The sequence below is a fragment of the Musca autumnalis genome, unplaced genomic scaffold (genome assembly GCF_047663935.1).
Source record: "Musca autumnalis isolate F117 unplaced genomic scaffold, ASM4766393v1 scaffold_3, whole genome shotgun sequence".
NCBI lineage: Eukaryota > Metazoa > Arthropoda > Insecta > Diptera > Muscidae > Musca > Musca autumnalis.
In genome coordinates this window covers 231,224,579-231,243,136 of record NW_027411866.1, presented here as the reverse complement: position 1 = coordinate 231,243,136, position 18,558 = coordinate 231,224,579, and the positions used below count along the sequence as shown (strand labels likewise).

The following is an 18,558-nucleotide window of genomic DNA, read 5'->3' as shown; positions in this document are numbered from 1 at the left end:
GACTTTCGGGTCTTCTATCAGAAGACTTTCGGGTCTTCTATCAGAAGACTTTCGGGTCTTCTATCAGAAGACTTTCGGGTCTTCTATCAGAAGACTTTCGGGTCTTCTATCAGAAGACTTTCGGGTCTTCTATCAGAAGACTTTCGGGTCTTCTATAAGAAGACTTTCGGGTCTTCTATGAGAAGACTTTCGGGTCTTCTATCAGAAGACTTTCGGGTCTTCTATCAGAAGACTTTCGGGTCTTCTATGAGAAGACTTTCGGGTCTTCTATCAGAAGACTTTCGGGTCTTCTATGAGAAGACTTTCGGGTCTTCTATCAGAAGACTTTCGGGTCTTCTATCAGAAGACTTTCGGGTCTTCTATCAGAAGACTTTCGGGTCTTCTATGAGAAGACTTTCGGGTCTTCTATCAGAAGACTTTCGGGTCTTCTATGAGAAGACTTTCGGGTCTTCTATCAGAAGACTTTCGGGTCTTCTATGAGAAGACTTTCGGGTCTTCTATCAGAAGACCTTCGGGTCTTCTATGAGAAGACTTTCGGGTCTTCTATCAGAAGACTTTCGGGTCTTCTATCAGAAGACTTTCGGGTCTTCTATCAGAAGACTTTCGGGTCTTCTATCAGAAGACTTTCGGGTCTTCTATGAGAAGACTTTTGGGTCTTCTATCAGAAGACCTTCGGGTCTTCTATCAGAAGACTTTCGGGTCTTCTATCAGAAGACTTTCGGGTCTTCTATCAGAAGACTTTCGGGTCTTCTATGAGAAGACTTTCGGGTCTTCTATCAGAAGACTTTCGGGTCTTCTATGAGAAGACTTTCGGGTCTTCTATCAGAAGACTTTCGGGTCTTCTATGAGAAGACTTTCGGGTCTTCTATCAGAAGACTTTCGGGTCTTCTATGAGAAGACTTTCGGGTCTTCTATGAGAAGACTTTCGGGTCTTCTATGAGAAGACTTTCGGGTCTTCTATCAGAAGACTTTCGGGTCTTCTATGAGAAGACTTTCGGGTCTTCTATCAGAAGACCTTCGGGTCTTCTATCAGAAGACTTTCGGGTCTTCTATGAGAAGACTTTCGAGATTTATATGAGAAGACTTTCGGGTCTTCTATGAGAAGACTTTCGGGTCTTCTATCAGAAGACTTTCGGGTCTTCTATCAGAAGACTTTCGGGTCTTCTATCAGAAGACTTTAGGGTCTTCTATCAGAAGACTTTAGGGTCTTCTATGAGAAGACTTTCTGGTCTTCTATCAGAAGACTTTCGGGTCTTCTATGAGAAGACTTTCGGGTCTTCTATGAGAAGACTTTCGGGTCTTCTATCAGAAGACTTTCGGGTCTTCTATCAGAAGACTTTCGGGTCTTCTATCAGAAGACTTTCGGGTCTTCTATCAGAAGACTTTCGGGTCTTCTATCAGAAGACTTTCGGGTCTTCTATCAGAAGACTTTCGGGTCTTCTATGAGAATACTTTCGGGTCTTCTATCAGAAGACCTTCGGGTCTTCTATCAGAAGACTTTCGGGTCTTCTATGAGAAGACTTTCGAGATTTATATGAGAAGACTTTCGGGTCTTCTATGAGAAGACTTTCGGGTCTTCTATCAGAAGACTTTCGGGTCTTCTATCAGAAGACTTTCGGGTCTTCTATCAGAAGACTTTCGGGTCTTCTATGAGAAGACTTTCGGGTCTTCTATCAGAAGACCTTCGGGTCTTCTATCAGAAGACTTTCGGGTCTTCTATCAGAAGACTTTCGGGTCTTCTATGAGAAGACTTTCAGGTCTGCTATCAGACGACCTTCTGGTCGTCTGTGAGAAGATATTTGGGTCTGCTATGAGCAGACCTTCGGTCTTTTTATGAGATTACCTTCGAGTCCTTTATGAGAAGACCTTGGGATATTCTATGGGAAGAAATTTAGGTCCTTTATGAGAAGACCTTGGGATATTCTATGGGAAGAAATTTAGGTATTCTGTGAGAAGACCTTCGGGTCTTGTATGAGAAGACATTCAGGTATTCTGTTAGAAGTCTTCTATGAGAAGACCTACGGGTCTTCTATGAGAAGACCTACGGGTCTTCTATGAGAATACCTTTGGGTCTTCTATGAGAAGACTTTCAGGTCTGCTATCAGACGACCTTCTGGTCATCTGTGAGAAGACCTTCGGGTCTTCTATGAGAAGACCTTCGGGTCTTCTATGTGAAGGCCTTCGGGTCTTCTATGAGAAGACCTCCGGGCTTTTTATGAGAAAACCTTCGGGTCTTCTGTAAGAAAACCTTCTGGTCTTCTGTAAGCATACCTTCCGGTCTTCTATTAAAGGTCCTTCGGGTCATCTATGAGAAGACGTTCGGTTCTTCTATTAGAAGACCTTCGGGTCTTCTATCAGAAGACCTCCTGGTTTTCTATGAGAAGACCTCCGGGCCTTCTATGAGAAGACCTCCGGGCCTTCTATGAGAAGACTTTCTGGTCTTCTATTAGAAGTCTTTCGGTCTTCTATTAGAAGGCCTTCGGCTCCTCTATAAGAAGGCCATAGGGTCTTCTATGAGAAGACCATAGGGTGTTTTTTAGAAAACCCTTGGGTCTTGTATTCGAAGACCTTCGGATCTTGCATTAAGAGAAATTCGGGTCTTCTATTAGACCTTCGGGTCTTCTATTAGACCTTCGAGTCTTCTATTGGAAGTCCTTCGGGTCTTCTATGAGAACACCATATGATATTTTTTTAGAAGAACTTTGGGTCCTCTATGAGATGACATTTGGTCATCTATGAGCAGACCTTTTGGTCTTATATAAGAAGATCTTGTGGTCTTCTATATAAGAAGACCTTGTTGTCTTCTATAAGAAGACTTTGTGGTCTTCCAAAAGAAGACCTTTTTGGTCTTCTATAAGCAGAGCTTTTGGTCTTCTATGAGACTTTGGCATTACTCATTAAGAATACGGAGCCAACATATGCGGCCCAGAAAAAAAAAATTGTCTGTAATCTTTGCCAGCAATATCCACCACTGTCACCCTCCAACCTCCGCACATATACTGCGTAAAAGCTGTACCATAAATTTTTATATATTTTTTTTAATTTTGTTTTTCAGATTTGGCATAAAACTATGTTTTTTGTTATTATTATTTTTTGTTGCTATAGAAAGCCAAAAAACAAACAAATGCAAACATAAAATCTGCCAACATGCTGCTGTGTCCCTCGGTATCTCTCTCTTTTACATGTTACTCTGTGTCTTTTTTGGTTTTTTGTGCATAAAGTGTTAATCCCTAAAGCACTTAACTTATTGTTTTTGTTGTTGTTCCTGTGTTTTTTTATTTTCACTTTATGTTTTTGTGGAGCTCTTTGTTTATTTCCTATGGAAAAGTCGCAAAAAAGGCGCAGTGACTGCAGAAACACTACGGAACAAAGTTGTGGTAATGACTTGGTCCGTCAGATGGAATCGGACAAAAACCCACATAAGCGGTGTTTGAAAAAAGTGGTAAAAGGGAGAGAGAGAGAGAGAGGTAGATGCATATACATATCTTTATAAAAGGGAGATACATGTTTTTTTAAAACAAAGTCTTCCTCCATGGAGGGAATGTCTAACCCCATTGGGACTAAGAACGCCCTTACATCAAATGGGGATATAGTATTTTGCATAATCCTATACATATGTTCCCGTGGGAACAAGGGATGTAATTTTAAAATCATGAAGGGTCAGTAAAGTATTTCATAAGCTATTTAAATCAAAATACCTTTTCCCATGCCCTAAAACTGCACGTGACAAAGTGTATACCCCCGTTATGGAATTCTCAGAATTTGCTCTGTGTGTGTGTGTGTTCCATATAAAATTACCTGAATTAATTCGATTATAATTTTCCACAAATGGCAAAAAAGTTGTTTAGAAAAAGTACCTGCAAATAAATAGAAAAACAATTCGAATTTAATTAAAAAGTCAATGTAAATTAAAAAAAGAAAAAAAAACACCGAAGGTATTAAAAATTACAGGTTTATTGAGGTGGAATAAATGTGATAAATGATTTTTTGTTAGCACTCATTAAATAGTATTTAAATAATTATTACTTAAGTAAAAGCGTTTTAATATTTATTTATTATAATTTATGTAAAAATAATAATAAAATTAAATTTTTAGTTAGGGTGGAATAAATAAGGGGCTTAGGATTACATTTTTTTCTTCGCATCCATAAAATATTCATTATTAACATTTAAATAAATAAAATAATTTTAAAATTTTTGCCGGCGTGCTCTCCGTAATATAAAATAAAATAATTTTATTATTTTTTATTTGTTGTTGTGATTAAATGTTTTTATAGTAGTTTTTTTAGGTGACGTAGTGGATGGAAGATACCAAGTAACGGTCCTGACCGGCTTTAACATGGCAAAGCCCAGGATTTATCTTGGCCCCTCTTTCATCTCAATGGACACTGACCTCCCCGTGGTGTCACCTGGGGTAGCTGCCTTTAACACCCGTTAGAGGTAATGAGCTAAAATGTGCCGCGCGTTCACCCATAAGAACGTTAAAAACTTGGGTTTGGTCGCCGGGTTAGCAACCCTCCCCTAGAAAAAGCAGCCTACTATTAAAAAACAAAAGAGAAGAAAAACAAACCCCTCTAAAGTTGACGAACCCCGCAGAAGTTTTAAGGACCATGATCTGCGAATCTGCACCTGGAATGTTCCCACTCTTTATAGAGAAGGTGCAGTTTACGCATTGGCAGATGTATTTGAAAAGTACAAGGCCGACATAACTGCCATACAGGAAATACGATGGAATGGGAAAGGCGTCACAACAACACCTAAAGGTGACGCACTGTATTATAGCTGCCATGACGTAAAGCATGAGTTTGGTTGCGGATTTTTAGTTAGTCGGAGGTTAAAACACCTGGTCTCCAGCTTCACACCAGTGAATGAAAGACTTGCTACAATAGTTAGCACCATCTGGCAGGAAGAACAAGTACCCGATGATTTTAACCTGAGTATCCTATGCCCCGTCCACAAGAAATGAGATAAGACAGTATGCTCTAACTATAGGGGTATAAGTCTACTCCCTATTGCCTACAAGATCGTGTCAGGGATATTGTGCGAACGATTAAAGCCTATGGTCAACGAGATAATTGGACCATACCAATGCGGCTTGAGACCTAGCAAGTCCACCATTGACCAAATATGTACCTTGCGGCAAATCCTGGAGAAGACCCAAGAGATGCAGATCGACACCTACCACCTTTTTGTCGATTATAAAGCAGCCTTCGACAGCCCGCTGCGTTCAAAGGTATTCCAAGCCATGTCTGAATTTGGTATCCCCGCAAAGCTCATTCGGCTTTGTAAAATGACTTTAACTGACAAGAGATCCTCAGTTAAAATAGGAAAGAACCCCTCCGAAGAGTTTTGTACCAAAAGAGGTTTCAGACAAGGATACAGCCTTTCGTGTGATCTCTTCAACATCCTGCTGGAGAAGCTTATACGAGATGCAAATGTCAAAAGAAATGGCACATCTACACCAATAGCCACATGTTACTTGCCTATGCTGATGACATAGACATCATGGGACGATCAGTATAATAAGTAACTAATACCTTTATGAAGGTCGAAGGAGAATCTGCTAAAGTGGGTCTGGCGGTAAACGGCGGAAGACCAAGTTGATGGTGTCGACGCGCAATGCGTCCATTGAGCCCGGACCAACTGCTGAAGTTGGTCCCTATAATTTTGAGGTAGTAAAAGACTTCGTATACCTCGGCACTGCCGTAAATACAACAAACGACATCAGTTGTGAAATAGAAAGAAAAATTATATTGGCCAACAGATGCTACTTTGTAAGCAATACAAAAGTAAGTAAGCGATTGGAAAGGCAAAGTCACATCTCGTCAAACAAAAATAACGCTTTACAAAACACTGATACTACCCGTGCTGATGTACGGTTCGGAAGCCTGGTTAGTTGCGCAAGCAGATATGGCAGTGCTTGGTGTGTTTGAGAGAAAAATTCTTCGAAAGATCTACGGACCAGTCTGCATTGACGGTGAATATCGACGTCGTATGAACCACGAGATGTATCTGTTAAACGTATCGAGATGCAACGATTGTGTTGGCTAGGCCATATCATAAGAATGAGCGATGATGAACCCTCTAAAAAGGCGTATAAATATGAGCCGCTTGGCGGTGCACGCAGAATTGGCAGGCCAAAGAATAGATGGCGCAAACAAGTGGATGAAGAGATGAAAAGGCGCGGTATTCCAGAAAGCGAAGCAATAAATAGAGAGAAATGGAGATCTTTTCTTAGTTCGGCCTATGGAACAAATGTTCTGTAATGGGCCAGCTAAGTAAGTAAGGGTCACGTCACACTATATATTCCAATATTTGCGCCAAATCTTTGGGTTTCGTATGTCTTATAATTTTCCCACCTCCTACTTATTTGTAAAAGCTGTCATATTTTATTGTTGTGCTGCACATTGTTATTCTAACTTCGCTATGTAGAGAAATTATGACACTTGGATGTTTCTCCCTTTTTTGTTGTTTTAAACTGTTTTTTTACAGTTTATTTCTTATGTTGACTGAATTTTTTCTTTCTTTATTAATTAAAACTTTAGAAACATAATATAAAAATCAAGGCTAAGAATTTCAGTTACGTTTTGATTTTAACACAAAAATACTTAGGTATTGTTTGTTTAGCTGCTTTTCAAAAAAAATCCAAAAATAGGTAAAGTCTTTATAAAAATAAACAAGTGGAGAAATAGTTCGCACGTGCTGTGGTTCTCTAAAAAAAAGGAAAAATATAATTGAGGTTTGTCGATAGATAAATACCCTCAAATTGTGTCCGTGAAACGGCAAATAAAATCTAGTGGGGTGACAATAGAAGTTTTGGGTAGTACATAACTACAAGCGGTGCAAATGTTCAAGTCTCAAATTCGCAGGTGTTTGTGGTGAGGATATCAGAAGAAGTGGGCCAAATTATTCCACACAAAAGAGGTCTGATTAAAATATAACCGTATTATATCTGAGGGAATTACTTTGAAGGGGACAAGGTAGTTATTGATGAATAAATATTTATTTAAAAAAATATATCAAATAAAGGTTATTTTTGATCGTATGTTGAATGAGAGACTTTTCTGAGTACTCCCGTTTTTTTCGCTCAATTATATTAAAACAAGACTTTGATTCGAATAATCCATTAAATTTAAAAAATCTAGTCGAAGAACCAACTACTTAAGGGATAACAATTTCAGTATTCCAAACAAGAAGCTGTTTACAAAAACGATTTGAGGTATGCAATCCATAGAGAATTTTTAATAACATTTAAAGCATAGAATGTTAGGTAATAGATGGAAAAAATTAGTTGCCTAACTCCAAAACCCCCAATACTTCACTTTAATGGTCATCTTAATTTCACATTTCAGGATTCCAGCTCTATCCGTTCATCCAAATCCAAATTGTAACAAATTTAATACTTTTCGTAACCATAAGTGCGAATTTCCAAAAGTTCCTCACTCTTACACTCGAACAGTAACCTTAATTCAAAATTTCAGGATTTCAGCACTATCCGTTCACTCAAATCTAAATTTTCCCTAATTTAGTGCTTTCTGTATCCAAAAGTACGAATTTCCAAAATTACCTCAATTCAACAATCCGACAGTAATCCTAATTCTAAATTTCAGGAGTCCAGCTTTATTCGCTCACCCAAATCCAAGTTGTACCATATTTAGTTCCGTTCATCTAAATCCAAATTGTAACAAATTTAGTACTTTTAGTACCCATAAGTACGAATCTCCAAAACTACCTCAATCCTACAGCCCTACAGTAATCTTAATTCAAGACTTCAGGAGTCCAGCTTTATTCGCTCACCCAAATTTAGTACTATTTAGAACTTTTCGTTCCCATACAATCCAACAGAAATATCAATTCCACATTTCAGGTTCCCAGTTCTATCCGTTCACCCAAATCACCATTGTACACCATTTAGTACTTTTCGTACTCTAAGTACGAACTTCCAAAACTACCTTAGTCCCACACTCCATCAGTAATATTAATTCAAAATTTCAGGATTCCAGCTCTATTCGTTTACCCAAATCCAAATTGTACCAAATTTAGTTCCATTTAGTACTTTTCCTACCCATAAGTACAACTTTTCAAAACTACCTCAGTGCTATGTTCAAACAATAAGCTTAATTCCGAATTTCAGAATTCCAGATATATCCGATCACTCCAAATCCAAATTTGGTACCATTTAGTACTATTCCTATCGAAAGTACAAATTTCTAATCCTACCTCTATCAACACTCCAACATCAATTTTAATTCCGAATTTCACAATTCCAAATGTATCCTATCACTGAAATCTAAATTGTACCAAATTTAGTACCATTTAGTACTTTTCCTACCCATAACTAAAAATTTCCAAAACTTTGTCAATCCTACACTCCAACAGTACTCCTTATTCCAAATCTCGGGATTCCAGCTATATCCGTTCACCCAAATCCAAATTGTACCAAATTTGGTACCATTTAGTTCTATTCGTACCCACGAGTACGAATTTCCACAACTACCTCAATTCAACACGTCAACAGTAATCTTAATTCCAAATTTCAGGATTACAGCTGCATCCGATCACCGTAATCCAAATTGTAGCAAATTTGGTACCATTTAGTACTTTTCGTACCCAAAAGTAAGAATTTCCAAAATACCTCTATCCTACACTCCGACAGTAATAATAATTCCAAATTTCAGAATTCCAACTTTATAGGTTCGCCCAAATTCAAATTGTACCAAATTTAGTACCATTTAGTAATATTCGTACACATGAGTACACATTTTCAAAACCACCTCCTTATATCAACTCATCTTAAAACCTTGATTTTAATTCCAAATTTCAAGATTTTAGCTCTATCCGTTCACGTAATACCAAATGGTACTAAATTTAGTAACATTTAGTACTTTTCGTACACTTATAGTTCGAATTTCCAAAAACCCTTTGGTACACCTTTCTAACTCTCCATCAGTGAACCTCATTCCAAATTTCAGAATTCTAGCTCTTCGCGTTTGCCTAATACTAAGGGTACCATATTTAGTACCTTTTAGTACTTTTCATACCCTTCTAGTTCGAATTTCCAAAAATCCAGCCTTATCTGACACCTTGGGACCAAGAGTGACACTCCCTCAAAATTTCAAGATTCTAGCTCCAGCCGTTTAGCCTGGGCGTTGATTATGAGTCAGTCAGTCAGTCAGTGAGTCATCATTACTGAACTCTTTTATAAGTATAGATAGGCTGAACTAAGAAAATATCTCCAATTATCTCCGTTTTTTTTTCGCTTTCTGGAATACCGCGCCTTTTCATCTCTTCATCCACTTGTTCGCGCCATCTATTCCTTGGCCTGCCAATTCTGGGTGCACCGCTAAGCGGCCCGTATTTATACGCCTTTTAGCGGGTTCATCATAGCTCATTCTTATGATATGGCCTAGGCAACGCAATCGTTGAATTTCGATACGTTTAACTGTATTGATGTCGTTGTATAGCTGATACAGCTCGTGGTTCATACGACGTCGATATTCACCGTCAACGCAGATTGGCCCGTAGATCTTTCGAAGAATTTTTTTCTTAAACACACCAAGCACTGCCATGTCTGCTTGCGCAAGTACCCAGGCTTCGGAACCATACATCAGCACGGGTAGTCTCAGTGTTTTGTAAAGCGTTGTTTTGGTTTGACGAGATGTGACTTTGTTTTTAAACTGCTTCCTCAAACCAAAGTAGCATCTGTTGGCCAATACAATTCTTCTTTTTATTTCACAACTGATGTTGTTGGTGTGTTTACGGCGGTGCTGAGGTAGACGAAGTCTTTTACTACCTCTAAATTATAGGAACCAACTTTAACAGTTGGTCCGAGCTCAATGAACGCATTGCGCGTCGACACCATAAACGTTGTCTTTTCGCCGTTTACCGCCAGACCCACTTCAGTAGATTCTCCTTCGACTTTCATAAAGGTATCAGTAACTTCTTTTACTGATCGTCCCATGATGTCTATATCATCAGCATAAGCAAGTAACATGTGGCTATTGGTGTAGATTGTGCCACTTCTTTTGACGTTTGCCTCTCGCATAACCTTTTCTAGCAGGATGTTGAAAGAGATCACACGAAAGACTGTCTGAAACCTCTTTTGGTACAAAACTCTTCGGAGGGGTTCTTTCCTACTTTAAATGAGGATCTCATTTTACAAAGCCGAATGAGCTTTGCGGGGATACCAAATTCAGACATGGTTTGGCATGCCTTTGAACGTAGTGGGCTGTCGAAGGCTGCTTTATAATCGACAAAAAGGTGCTAGGTGTCGATCTGCATCTCTTTGGTCTTCTCCAGGATTTGCCGCAGGGTAAATATCTGGTCAATGGTGGACTTGTCAGGTCTAAAGCCGCATTGGTATGCCCAATTATCTCGTTCACCATATGCTTTAGTCGTTCGCACAATATCCCAGACACGATCTTGTAGGCAACCGGGGGTAGACTTATGCACCAATAGTTAGAGCATACAATCTTATCTCCTTTCTTGTGGACGGGGCACAGGATACTCAGGTTCCAATCGTCGGGTACTCCTTCTTCTGCCAGATGAAGCTAACTAGCTGATGAATACACCTTATCAGCGTTTCGCTTCCGGTTTTGAAAAGCTCGGCTGGTAAGCCATCGGCTCCTGCTGCTTTATTATTCTTCAGCCGGTTTATTGCTGTCTTTACCACTTATTGGCCGGGTGGTATACATTCAATACCATCTTCTGGGATTGGATCTGTGGTATCTTCGTTTTCTTCGCTGCTATTGGATACCAACAGGTTTGAAAAAATGTTCTTTCCATATCCTGAGCACAATATCTGTATCAGTTACCAAATTACCTTCCTGGTCTCTACAGGAGGATGTGCCTGTACCAAAGCCATCAGTTTGATGTTTCACTCTTTGGTAGAATTTACGGACTTCATTCTGGCTCCTGTACATCTCGATTTTTTCACAGTCCCGCCTTTCCATCTCCTCTTTTTCCTGCGGAAAAGACGTTTCTCTTCTCTCCTTTTCTCCCGATATCTCTCTCGTGCGCTACGCGTTGCTACTGATTGTAAAGTAGCTCTATATGCCGCATTTTTATCTTCGGCAGCAGCACGACACTCCTGCTCATACCATGAATTCCTTTGTGGAGGTCTCTGGTATCCAAGCATGGATTTTGAGGCTGTTTGCATGGATTGGACAATATTTTGCCATTGCGCTGATATGTTATCGGGATGAGGAGTGCTTTGATTAAGCAATTGGGCTAGTTGAGTGGAGTATGCTGTGGCTATCTGTTGTGATTGCAGCTTACCGATGCCTAACTTTCATGTTGTGTCTGTTCGTCCTTTGTTTGCTACTTTTAACCGGATGCGTACCTTTGCTGCAACAAGGTAGTGGTCCGAGTCTATGTTTGCTCCTCGAAACGAGCGCACATCCAACACGCTAGATGAATGTCTTCCATCTATCACAACGTGATCAATTTGATTTCTTGTTTTCTGATCTGGAGACAGCAAGGTGCCCTTATGGATGTCGAGATGTTTAAATCTGGTGCTGCTAAATATCATGTTTTTGTCGCTGCAAAGTCTATCAGCCTCATACCATTGTCAGATGTTTCACTGTGGAGACTGAATTTCCCGACTGTTGGGCCAAAGATATTCTCCTTTCCAATTTTGGCATTAAAATCGCCTAGAATGATTTTAATGTCATGGGCAGGGCAACGCTCATAAAATATATCTTTGGTCTGTTCGTCCTTTTCTTCAGTGGGAGCATGAGCGCAAATAAAGCTGATGTTGAAGAATTTAGCTTTTATTCGAATTGCAGCAAGTCTTTCATTCACTGGGGTAAAGCTGGATACCAGATGTTTTAGCCTCCGACTAACTACGAATCCGCAACCAAACTCATGCTTTACGTCATGGCAGCTATAATACAGTGCGTCACCTTTAGGTGTTGTTGTGACGCCTTTCCCAATCCATCGTGTTTCCTGTATGGCAGTAATATCGACCTTATACTTTCCAAGTACGTCTGCCAATGCGAAGACTGCACCTTCTCTATAAAGAGTGCGAACATTCCAGGTGCAGATTCGCAGATCATGGTCCTTAAAACGTTTGCGGGGTTCGTCAACTTTAGAGGGGTTTGTTTTTCTTTTGTTTCGTTTTTTCATAGTAGGCTGCTTTTTCTAGGGGAGGGTTACTAACCCGACGCCCAAACCCAAGTTTTTAACGTTCTTATGGGTGAACGCGCGGCATATGTTAGCTCACTAACTTTAACGGGTGTTAAAGGCAGTTCCTCAGGTGACACCACGGGGGAGGTCAGTGTCCACTTGAGATGAAAGAGGGACCAAGATAAATCCTGGGCTTTGTCATGTTAAAACTGGTCAGGACCATTCCTTGGTATCTTCCATCCCCTACGTCACCCGTGTGTGTACTAAGAACACAAAAGGAAATTTTCAGGATAGGTCAAGTTTCTGAGATATTGTTTGGCCAAAATATCCTTGAAAAAATTTTCAAGTCGAAATCCGGGGTCTCGATTTTCACCGTAGACATATGGAGGACGTTTTTGCTCAGTACAATCCCAAGAATCAGAAACTCCAGGCGCCCACTATCACTTTTTTTCTTCCATACAAATCACCCCGGCCTAATGTACATTAACGTTATGACTTTTTTGACTTTTTCCAAATATCAAAAATACCACCACATATCCGTTTAGAGCATGGAACATTATTAAGAAATGTGTTCACTTTTTCCCTACCGTTAAAAAGTTTCCGCAGCGATGGCCCACAATTTTTCCATTGTGATTATTTCTTTTATCGACCGAAACGACATTAAAAACTATGTTTTCGTTATCTGAACAAAATTCCCCACACGGTACTGGTATGGTATTTTGTTGGTTATAGCCCTAATGTACATACATATGTAGCATATGTAGATTGTAGTATGTAACATCATCATCGTCAGCTGCCAATCATTTAATCAACATAACATCCAAAAAATCCCTCTGTGTTTGTGCTGTGCCTTCTCAATTATTTTTTTTTTAATTTTTGCTTTCTTCTTCCTCTCATTAGAATTAAAAAATACTTCCGGAAGTTGATAGCTTGTACATAAATTCATGGAAATAAAAAGTGGGGAATTTTGGAAAAGATAAACTTTTTACATTCACATGGAAACTGTTAATAATATTAGCAATTTACAAAAAAACTATATATTGTTGATTCAACAATACATTTTGTGCCTTTATAGTTCCAGACACAAAATATATTTTTGGAGCAACAATATACATTTTAAGATTTTTAAAATACAGTATTTTGTTCTTAGAGTATGATTGCTCCTACTATATCTCTCCTCTGTGTGCATGACTTTCAATAAAAGTCACCGTTTCCCGACACTCAAATCATCATTTCCTACCTTTTCATTTACTGTCCAATATCAATGACCTATCCCAAAGCACAAAAAACAACAACAAAACATGAAAAACAAATAAAAATCTTTTACAGCACCTAAAAACTCTACGCATCCCAGTACGCACAAATCACTCTCTGTAAACAACTTTTTGTTCTGTCTGTTTGTGTCATCCGTAGTCTTCCATCATCAATTGTAACGGCAGCAACATCAGCTGCTGATTTATATTCTATTCCATAACCCCGCCATCAATGCCATAATTACCAGGAACATCATAATGACCAATGACCAATGTCCAATTCCAAAACAGTATCTTGCCATCATCATCATCGGAGATGTTTTCTTCTTAGAGAACTGAGTACATTCCCCCCATTATATTCTACACACGATCGTCATAGGGAAAAAAAGTAAACCTTACTCAATTTTTACACATCGTCGTCATATGCGGTTAAACTACTTTTTTGTTGTTGTTCTTGTTTGGAGCCTTTCTGTTTTGGTAACACACAGAGGTAGACAGAGAGGGAGATTCTTCTTATATTTTTCATTATCAAAGTGACGGGAATTATTATTATCTGTGCAGATACGATGAGGATTTTCTATTTTGGTATACAAAAGGCACGGATAGAAAATTGGTCGATTTGTGAGATCTTCGGTTAATTTTGTGTGAGGTTTAGACACATAATTCTTTGTGGAAAAATGTTCTTCAAGGAAGCACAGCTGAGTGCTACCGGATGTTTCCACAGTACTTCCCTAGATATGGATACCAAAATAACCTATTATTTACGAAGGCCAATCCTTTATACTCCCCCGCAAAATATTTGGAGTTGATACTAGGTTTTCAGTGCAAGTAGTCTTCTCTATTACAACGAAATAATTTTATTCTCCATACCATATCATGCTCCATATCATGGGTTGAGGGTATGTAGCTGATGGGAAATACGACTTATTCTAATTTGAAAGTTTATAACACATCGCAATAACGGTCTCGACGATCTGAGTCTATCTGCCTATACGACTTATTCTAATTTGAAAGTTTATAACACATCGCAATAAAGGTCTCGACGATCTGAGTCTATCTGCCTATTTGTGTTCGTCCGTCCGTCGGTCCGTCCATCTAAACCTTGTAATCATCCTATGGATCTGAACTTTGATCGGATCAGCCGAATCAGATCAGAATATGCCTATTGATTTTGGTAATGGTCACAGTAGGTCGGAATAAGCAAAAAATGACTGTAGAAAAATACTCAACATTTTATTCTTAACAAGGATGAGAAAAATCTCACGCTTACCATGATACAAAGTAGGTTGGCGTAGATTGACCTACAACGGAGATGAGATATCGCGATAGTCACCAATCCAACCCACTTTTTCGATTTTAATTGTAAAAAAAATTTTTAAAAAATATATATATTTTTCATGCTTTTCTTTGTTTTTTTAAAGTATTTTTGTCACTAGTCGTGGATTTTTTAAAGAATATTTTTTTTCAGTTCGTGGATTTTTAAAGAATATTTTTTTTTCAGTTCGTGGATTTTTAAAGAACATTTTTTTTAATTCGTGGATTTTTTAAGAATCTTGTTTTTAATTCGTGGATTTTTTAAGAATATCTTTTCAATTCGTGGATGTAAAAAAAAAAAATAATTCGTGAATTTTTTAAGAATATTTTTTTTTCAATTCGTGGAATTTTTAAGAATATTTTTTTCAATTCGTGGATTTTTTAAGAATATTTTTTTCAATTCGTGGATTTTTTTAAGACTAGTTTTTTCAATTCGTTGATTTTTTTAAGACTAGTTTTTTCAATTCGTTGATTTTTTAAGAATATTTATTTTAATTCGTGGATTTTTTAAGAATATTTTTTTCAATTCGTGGATTTTTTAAGAATATTATTTTCCATTCGTGGATTTTTTAAGAATATTATTTTCCATTCGTGGATTTTTTAAGAATATTTTTTTCAATTCGTGGATTTTTTAAAATTTTTTTTTTAATTCGTGGATTTTTTAAGAATATTTTTTTCAATTCGTGGATTTTTTAAGAATATTTTTTTCAATTCGTGGATTTTTTAAGAATATTTTTTCAATTCGTGGATTTTTTAAGAATATTTTTTTCAATTCGTGGATTTTTTAACAAAATTTTTTACAATTCTTGGATTTTTTAAGAATATTTTTTCAATTCGTGGATTTTTTAAGAATATTTTTTCAATTCGTGGATTTTTTAAAGAATATTTTTTTTTTCAATTCGTGAATTTTTTAAGAATTTTTTTTTCAATTCGTGGAGTTTTTGAAGAATATTTTTTTCAATTAGTGGATTTTTTAAGAATATTTTTTTCAATTCGTGGATTTTTTAAAGAATATTTTTTCAATTCGAGGATTTTTTGAGAATATTTAACTATAGAGAACCTTATAAGGCGCGCAAAAAACCAAAACACAACTATAACACGAGATACTTCCGAGAAAATTTACAAACCGATGACATATATACGGGGTTTTTCAGAAAGATTAAAAATTTCCAATATATATGACCACACAAAATACGAGCTTGCGTTCAAAACTACCAACACTTTGAATAATGTGTTTAGCAAACTGAAAAACAGATTAAAGGACGAGGACAAATCTAACTTAGTATATCGTATAAATTGTAAGGGAGACAAGTCCGACATATGCCAAAAGGTATATGTCGGCACTACTAAAACTAAACTAAAGACAAGGATATCCGCGCATAAATCTGACCAAAAAGCCCACAACAGACCTCTGGAGCAGAAGACGGCATTGGCAGCCCACTGTACTTTGACGGGCCATACCCCTGACTTCAACAATATTCAAATTCTTACTCAAGAGAATAATTACCAAAGAAGGTTCACTCTTGAGATGTTACATATAATTAACACTCCATGCAATATAAGACTTAATTACAAAACTGACACGGACAACTGCGCTCACATATACAAACACATAGTTAACAAATACAAACCGAACAAATTTTAGTTGAAGTAAGCTCGCTGACGATTAGACAACGACAACTTTCTTTAAGTAAGTTTCTAAGTTTGTATTCTTATTTGTAAAAAACTGCTGATTTGTTTTTATGTTGTAGTTCCCTGATGATGATTGGAGATTCCAATCGAAATATTGGAAATAAAACAAATTATTAAAAATCATAACATCGATTTTTATTTGTGAAAAGCCTATAGCCAAACAATACGTCAAGCATTCGTGGATTTTTTAAAAATATTTTTTTTAATTCGTGGATTTTTTAAAAATATTTTTTTTAATTCGTGGATTTTTTAAAGAATATTTTTTTCAATTCTTGGATTTTTTAAGAATATTTTTTTCAATTCGTGGATTTTTTAAGAATATTTTTTTCAATTCGTGGATTTTTTAAGAATATTTTTTTCAATTCGTGGATTTTTTATGAATATTTTTTTCAATTCGTGGATTTTTTAAGAATATTTTTTTCAATTCGTGGATTTTTTAAGAATATTTTTTTCAATTCGTGGATTTTTTAAGAATATTTTTCAATTCGTGGAGTTTTTAAAGAATATTTTTTTTCAATTAGAGGATTTTTTAAGAATATTTTTTTTCAATTCGTGGATTTTTTAAGAATTTTTTTTTTCAATTAGACGATTTTTTAAGAATATTTTTTTTCAATTCGTGGATTTTTTAAGAATATTTTTGTTTTCAATTCGTGGATTTTTTAAGAATATTTTTTTTTTCAATTCGTGGATTTTTTAAGAATATTATTTTCCATTCGTGGATTTTTTAAAGAATATTTTTTTCAATTCGTGGTATTTTTAAGAATATTTGTTTCAATTCGTGGATTTTTTAATAATATTTTTTTCAATTAGTGGATTTTTTAATAATATTTTTTTCAATTCGTGGATTTTTTAATAATATTTTTTTCAATTCGTGGATTTTTTAATAATATTTTTTTCAATTCGTGGATTTTTTAAGAATATTTTTTTTTTTGCTTCCTGGATTTTTTAAGAATATTTTTTTCAATTCGTGGATTTTTTAAGAATCTTGTTTTTAATTCGTGGATTTTTTAAAGAATATTTTTTTCAATTCGTGGTATTTTTAAGAATATTTTTTTCAATTCGTGGATTTTTTAATAATATTTTTTTCAATTCGTGGATTTTTTAAGAATATTTTTTTTTGCTTCCTGGATTTTTTAATAATATTTTTTTCAATTCGTGGATTTTTTAAAGAATATTTTTTTCAATTCGTGGTATTTTTAAGAATATTTTTTTCAATTCGTGGATTTTTTAATAATATTTTTTTCAATTCGTGGATTTTTTAATAATATTTTTTTCAATTCGTGGATTTTTTAAGAATATTTTTTTTTTGCTTCCTGGATTTTTTAATAATATTTTTTTCAATTCGTGGATTTTTTAATAATATTTTTTTCAATTCGTGGATTTTTTAAGAATTTTTTTTTTTTGCTTCCTGGATTTTTTAATAATATTTTTTTCAATTCGTGGATTTTTTAAGAATTTTTTTTTTTTGCTTCCTGGATTTTTTAAGAATATTTTTTTCAATTCGTGGATTTTTTAATAATATTTTTTTCAATTCGTGGATTTTTTAATAATATTTTTTTTCAATTCGTGGATTTTTTAAGAATATTTTTTTTCAATTCGTGGATTTTTTAATAATATTTTTTTCAATTCGTGGATTTTTTAATAATATTTTTTTTCAATTCGTGGATTTTTTAAGAATATTTTTTTTCAATTCGTGGATTTTTTAATAATATTTTTTTCAATTAGTGGATTTTTTAATAATATTTTTTTCAATTCGTGGATTTTTTAATAATATTTTTTTCAATTCGTGGATTTTTTAAGAATATTTTTTTTTTGCTTCCTGGATTTTTTAATAATATTTTTTTCAATTCGTGGATTTTTTAATAATATTTTTTTCAATTCGTGGATTTTTTAAGAATATTTTTTTTTTGCTTCCTGGATTTTTTAAGAATATTTTTTTCAATTCGTGGATTTTTTAATAATATTTTTTTCAATTCGTGGATTTTTTAATAATATTTTTTTCAATTCGTGGATTTTTTAAGAATATTTTTTTTCAATTCGTGGATTTTTTAATAATATTTTTTTCAATTCGTGGATTTTTTAATAATATTTTTTTTCAATTCGTGGATTTTTTAAGAATATTTTTTTTCAATTCGTGGATTTTTTAATAATATTTTTTTCAATTAGTGGATTT

At 35.5% G+C, this 18,558-nt stretch overlaps 2 protein-coding genes across 3 annotated transcripts in view; both read right to left on the bottom strand.

The window, feature by feature from the left end:
* LOC141399110 (uncharacterized) overlaps window positions 1–18,558 on the bottom strand; it is a 434,325-nt gene that overhangs the window by 332,436 nt on the left and 83,331 nt on the right. The window lies entirely within an intron of this gene.
* The window catches only part of LOC141399105 (uncharacterized), a 139,702-nt gene that overhangs the window by 41,010 nt on the left and 80,134 nt on the right, over window positions 1–18,558 (bottom strand). The window contains exon 1 of one of the 2 annotated variants that reach the window (XM_073977190.1): window positions 3,799–3,852. The exons of the other annotated variant lie outside the window; for it this stretch is intronic. The gene's annotated coding sequence lies outside the window, so the exon portion shown is untranslated. Of the gene's footprint in view, window positions 1–3,798; window positions 3,853–18,558 lie in introns of those variants that run through there. 2 annotated transcript variants of the gene reach the window in all.